The sequence below is a fragment of the Schistocerca serialis genome, unplaced genomic scaffold (assembly GCF_023864345.2).
Source record: "Schistocerca serialis cubense isolate TAMUIC-IGC-003099 unplaced genomic scaffold, iqSchSeri2.2 HiC_scaffold_604, whole genome shotgun sequence".
Classification (NCBI taxonomy): domain Eukaryota; kingdom Metazoa; phylum Arthropoda; class Insecta; order Orthoptera; family Acrididae; genus Schistocerca; species Schistocerca serialis.
In genome coordinates this window covers 22,501-27,500 of record NW_026048195.1, presented here as the reverse complement: position 1 = coordinate 27,500, position 5,000 = coordinate 22,501, and the positions used below count along the sequence as shown (strand labels likewise).

The 5,000-nt window shown below is 52.1% G+C and overlaps 1 non-coding gene across 1 annotated transcript in view; it reads right to left on the bottom strand.

Moving 5' to 3' along the window:
- Positions 1-1,607, bottom strand: part of LOC126448336 (small subunit ribosomal RNA) — a 1,910-nt gene extending 303 nt beyond the window's left edge. The window contains exon 1 of the ribosomal RNA XR_007584115.1: positions 1-1,607. This exon is cut by the window's left edge and continues 303 nt beyond it. This is a non-coding gene — a ribosomal RNA (small subunit ribosomal RNA).
- Between the last annotated feature and the right edge of the window lie 3,393 nt (positions 1,608-5,000).

Sequence of the window (5,000 nt, the reverse complement as noted above, 5' to 3'; positions counted from 1 at the left end):
GCCTAGGAAGACACGCTGATTCCTTCAGTGTAGCGCGCGTGCGGCCCAGAACATCTAAGGGCATCACAGACCTGTTATTGCTCAATCTCGTGCGGCTAGAAGCCGCCTGTCCCTCTAAGAAGAAAAGTAATCGCTGACAGCACGAAGGATGTCACGCGACTAGTTAGCAGGCTAGAGTCTCGTTCGTTATCGGAATTAACCAGACAAATCGCTCCACCAACTAAGAACGGCCATGCACCACCACCCACCGAATCAAGAAAGAGCTATCAATCTGTCAATCCTTCCGGTGTCCGGGCCTGGTGAGGTTTCCCGTGTTGAGTCAAATTAAGCCGCAGGCTCCACTCCTGGTGGTGCCCTTCCGTCAATTCCTTTAAGTTTCAGCTTTGCAACCATACTTCCCCCGGAACCCAAAAGCTTTGGTTTCCCGGAGGCTGCCCGCCGAGTCATCGGAGGAACTGCGGCGGATCGCTGGCTGGCATCGTTTATGGTTAGAACTAGGGCGGTATCTGATCGCCTTCGAACCTCTAACTTTCGTTCTTGATTAATGAAAACATACTTGGCAAATGCTTTCGCTTCTGTTCGTCTTGCGACGATCCAAGAATTTCACCTCTAACGTCGCAATACGAATGCCCCCGCCTGTCCCTATTAATCATTACCTCGGGTTCCGAAAACCAACAAAATAGAACCGAGGTCCTATTCCATTATTCCATGCACACAGTATTCAGGCGGGCTTGCCTGCTTTAAGCACTCTAATTTGTTCAAAGTAAACGTGCCGGCCCACCGAGACACTCACTCAAGAGCACCCTGGTAGGATTGCAACGGGGTCCGCCTCGGGACGCACGAGCACGCACGAGGCGCGTCGCACGCCTTCAGCTCGCCCCACCGGCAGGACGTCCCACGATACATGCCAGTTAAACACCGACGGGCGGTGAACCAACAGCGTGGGACACAAATCCAACTACGAGCTTTTTAACCGCAACAACTTTAATATACGCTATTGGAGCTGGAATTACCGCGGCTGCTGGCACCAGACTTGCCCTCCAATAGATACTCGTTAAAGGATTTAAAGTGTACTCATTCCGATTACGGGGCCTCGGATGAGTCCCGTATCGTTATTTTTCGTCACTACCTCCCCGTGCCGGGAGCGGGTAATTTGCGCGCCTGCTGCCTTCCTTGGATGTGGTAGCCGTTTCTCAGGCTCCCTCTCCGGAATCGAACCCTGATTCCCCGTTACCCGTTACAACCATGGTAGGCGCAGAACCTACCATCGACAGTTGATAAGGCAGACATTTGAAAGATGCGTCGCCGGTACGAGGACCGTGCGATCAGCCCAAAGTTATTCAGAGTCACCAAGGCAAACGGACCGGACGAGCCGACCGATTGGTTTTGATCTAATAAAAGCGTCCCTTCCATCTCTGGTCGGGACTCTGTTTGCATGTATTAGCTCTAGAATTACCACAGTTATCCAAGTAACGTGGGTACGATCTAAGGAACCATAACTGATTTAATGAGCCATTCGCGGTTTCACCTTAATGCGGCTTGTACTGAGACATGCATGGCTTAATCTTTGAGACAAGCATATGACTACTGGCAGGATCAACCAGGGAGCTGCGTCAACTAGAGCTGAGCAGCCGGCCGCCCGGGAGTGTGTCCCGGGGGCCCGCGCGAACACGCAAGCGTCCGCTCAATTATTCTGCAAACAGGAGGAGGCTGAGCTCCCCTGCACAATACACCTCGAAACCCTCTCAGGTCCCGGCGGCGCGCAGCGCCGTCCTAAGTACTTGGTCGGGTTCGAGAGAGGCGCAATCGCCCGGAGTTTGGCGAGTAGACGCTTTAGGTGCGACCACCCGTGCTCCCAACTGAGCTTGCCGCTGCCGACAGAGGCCCGGGAGCGTGCTGTCGTGGCATTGCCGGCGGGAGACAACACGCGCCACCTACGGTGGCCGGCAGCTCCAACGCCAGCGCCACAGAAGGACAAAAGCCCCACTTGGGTGCCGAAGCGAACTCTCCCAGCACAGCGCACGCGCCAACACGTCCGCACAGCTGCGATACAATCCACCTGCGAGAACCGCAGAGGCGACCGAGCAGCAGACGGCGTCGCGGCGCCGAGCGCCGGGCGGCGGCGCATCCTCAGCGCACACAGTCCTCAATCGGACCAGCACACTGCAGATGTCCACCGCGCTTCGCACCGGGCCCGCGAGGACCTACTTTGGCCGCACGGCGCCGCGTGCAGGGTGCGCCGGCGCGCAGCTGCGCCGCCTGCCGCCTCCGTCGGCCGGCGCGCCTGCCACTGGCCGCCCCCACCAGCCGGCTGTAGCGCGTGCGCCCACGCACCGCGCGGCCAGCACGCCGGGAGGCCCCCCCTCACCGGCCGGGGACGGTCCCACCCAGCCACCGCCGCGTATCGCTTCACACCCACATGCCATTCACGTTCGTGGGCATGGTGGGTATCGCTGAAACAACCGGTTGGTAGCTCAACCGATCGTCGCCATCACTGATTCACCTCTAGCGAGAACAACCGCACCACAACGGTTTACCAGTTCTTCATTTGCGTAACGTCACCAGCAAACGTAGACGTCCATCGCCATTTGCAAATTCAACGATTGTTGCATGCCTGTGTCAGGTGTCACGACACACTATGTCTGCCCACATACACGCAACAACATGTGCACGCTTCGCGAACACGTGGAAGGTGGCCCCCGTACGTATGCGATGTCCATTGCGCGAACGACTGTCAACCGGCCTCTGTCGCATGTCGCAGATGTGGAACGCAGTGCACCATGCTATCACGGTGTGTGAGAAGAGACGACTACGTCTGACAACACGCGCCACTACATCAACAGACGGCTCATGCTGATCGCCATCCACGGCATACCATACTTCAATCCAGCTCTTATAGGGAGACGACACGTAGCTGAGTGCACAATATTTGGACCGTATGGTTCGCCGTTGTTGGCGCAGTCGTGGTACGGTCACACATGTACCACGATGTATCATTCAGTACATGAGGACCAATGTGCAGTACAGTGTGTGATTTGGACGTACAACATCAGCGGACAGTTGACACAAGCCGTACCACAACGTAGGCTGTGCTTCGCCATGCGAATGCCAATGAACAACTGCGAAGGGCATTGAGCATGTACGTCCTGCTGCCATCCGCATTACAGTGTATAGCTGCAAGGTGTTTAACATGAAGCGATACTCTGGGGACCGGGCAGTGCGAGTAGCAAACTATATTGCGGGGGTTGCAGTTAGGCAACACTACACTAATTTAACGCGTCGTATGACAATTACAGAGCAGGTTAAGGCCCAACGTGTGTTGGGTTAAGGTACAATATAGGTTAGGTTAAGGTACAATATAGGTTAGGTTACGGTACAATATGGGTTAGGTTAAGGGACAATATGGGTTAGGTTAAGGGACAATATAGGTTAGGTTAAGGGACAATATGGGTTAGGTTAAGGGACAATATGGGTTAGGTTAAGGGACAATATGGGTTAGGTTAAGGGACAATATGGGTTAGGTTAAGGGACAATATAGGTTAGGTTAAGGGACAATATAGGTTAGGTTAAGGGACAATATAGGTTAGGTTAAGGGACAATATAGGTTAGGTTAAGGGACAATATAGGTTAGGTTAAGGGACAATATAGGTTAGGTTAAGGGACAATATAGGTTAGGTTAAGGGACAATATAGGTTAGGTTAAGGGACAATATAGGTTAGGTTAAGGGACAATATAGGTTAGGTTAAGGGACAATATAGGTTAGGTTAAGGGACAATATCGGTTAGGTTAAGGGACAATATGGGTTAGGTTAAGGGACAATATAGGTTAGGTTAAGGGACAATATAGGTTAGGTTAAGGGACAATATAGGTTAGGTTAAGGGACAATATAGGTTAGGTTAAGGGACAATATAGGTTAGGTTAAGGGACAATATAGGTTAGGTTAAGGGACAATATAGGTTAGGTTAAGGGACAATATGGGTTAGGTTAAGGGACAATATAGGTTAGGTTAAGGGACAATATAGGTTAGGTTAAGGGACAATATGGGTTAGGTTAAGGGACAATATGGGTTAGGTTAAGGCGCAATATGGGTTAGGTTAAGGCGCAATATAGGTTAGGTTAAGCGACAATATGGGTTAGGTTAAGGGACAATATAGGTTAGGTTAAGGCGCAATATGGGTTAGGTTAAGGCGCAATATGGGTTAGGTTAAGGCGCAATATGGGTTAGGTTAAGGCGCAATATGGGTTAGGTTAAGGCGCAATATGGGTTAGGTTAAGGCGCAATATGGGTTAGGTTAAGGCGCAATATGGGTTAGGTTAAGGCGCAATATGGGTTAGGTTAAGGCGCAATATGGGTTAGGTTAAGGCGCAATATGGGTTAGGTTAAGGCGCAATATGGGTTAGGTTAAGGCGCAATATGGGTTAGGTTAAGGCGCAATATGGGTTAGGTTAAGGCGCAATATGGGTTAGGTTAAGGCGCAATATGGGTTAGGTTAAGGTACACATTGTTGTAAGGAAAGGTGTATTGGGGGGGGGGGGGGGGGGGGGGGCGGCGGCGGCGGCGGCCGGTTTGTTGATTGTGATTATAGTAAGTGGATGCCTGCGGCATCATCTGATTTGCCACGTCAGGATGCACCTTTGGCTCATGACAGGCGGCGCTCTGATTCCATGCTTGTGGCAGACCTGTGTCTTTCATTCCTGCCATTGTTTGTGTGCTGTGACAGGAGGCAGTATTGTGATGTTGGGTGTACCCCTGTGTAGGACGTGTGTGGGTGTTGGTGGCTTAGCTGAGCAATGGTGGTTGTCGGAAGGGTGGGATATTCTGTTTTGTGAGTGGACCTCCCGGTCTGGTTATGATAGTGTGGATTGTCTAATGTGGCGGAGAGGATGCACTGGGTGTTGTTCCATGCTGGTGCTTACATATTGTCTCTGTGCCTGTTACAGGCAGAGAGTAGTGCGTGATAAGAGTGTCTGGCTGACGTGTGGTTGTGATTGTGAGCAGA